The sequence below is a fragment of the Nannospalax galili genome, unplaced genomic scaffold (genome assembly GCF_000622305.1).
Source record: "Nannospalax galili isolate Female #2095 unplaced genomic scaffold, S.galili_v1.0 scaffold203, whole genome shotgun sequence".
Taxonomy (NCBI): Eukaryota; Metazoa; Chordata; class Mammalia; order Rodentia; family Spalacidae; genus Nannospalax; species Nannospalax galili.
In genome coordinates, this window is record NW_008351640.1 from 633,649 (window position 1) to 634,845 (window position 1,197).

Here is a 1,197-nt window from a genome sequence, read left to right on the forward strand (position 1 = left end):
ATACTAATGTCTCCACTTGCTTTCTCTGTGCCCCCCTGCAGGGCTCACTTCTCCTCCCTCTCTCAGTTTATAATGTTACTCCGCAGGCAACTACTCAGTGTTCTCGGGAACTTCTAGTACAGGGGCCCATGCCTGCCCCTCCCCTTTTTCTTAACAAAACAGAGTGTTGGACTCCACGAACCTCTAAATGCCCACACTCATCAAGCTGAAATGTCACAATTAAGGAAGATACTGCTCTAACCTCGGGACTGCTCTTTCTCTGTTCTTCCAAAATATACTCCTGCATCTCTCCACAGATTGGGGACACCTGTGCTCCAGTCATTCTCATCCCTAAACTAATGCTATACACACCAGGAGAGGTGTATGATTTCTTATCCACAGGGACAGAAGGAACCAGAACAAAGAGGTCAGCCACCTTGGCAGTCCTGGTAGGAGTTAGCCTGGTGGCATCAGTGGCAGCCACAGGACTTGCAGCTGGAGGCTTGGGACACATGCTGATCTCAACCTAGCATCTTTCTCAAGAAATAAAGGACCTCAGACAAGAGCTCACTTCAACAGTGGAAACTATAGTCCAGTCAATCCAGTTCCTACAAGAACAATTATCCTCCCTAGCTGAAGTTTCACTCCAGAACAGGCAAGCCCTAGATCTATTAACTGCAGAAAACGGGGGAACCTGTATTTTTCTGGGTGAAGAATGCTGTTATTTTATCAACCAATCCGGTAAGGTCGAACATGATATAGAACAACTCAAACATGTAGCAAAAAATCTTTCACTTAAAAATTCCCAGTACCAACAGTCATCTCAATGGGACATTTTTACAGGACTAACTCCTTGGCTTCTGCCCTTATTGGGCCCTCTGCTTTCTATCACTTTGGTGCCAACCATTGCTCCTTGCCTTGTCAGATATTTTCAGAACCAGATCCAAAAACTAACGCATACTAAGTTTAATCAGTTGTTACTTTCCTTCCCTTCACATGTATACAAACACCTGTCAACCATCGAGGATCCTGCTCAGATGCATGGAGAGACAACCCCTGCTGCCTACTGGACCCCTAAACCAGCCTACCCCCCATGTCCACCCTGTCCAGCAGGAAGTATCAAGATGACAACGGCGCCCCCTATCCTATAAAACAAAAGGCTGGAATGTTAGGGTTCCAAACAGCAGCAGCTTCCCCCCTCCCCAACAGGGACCTACA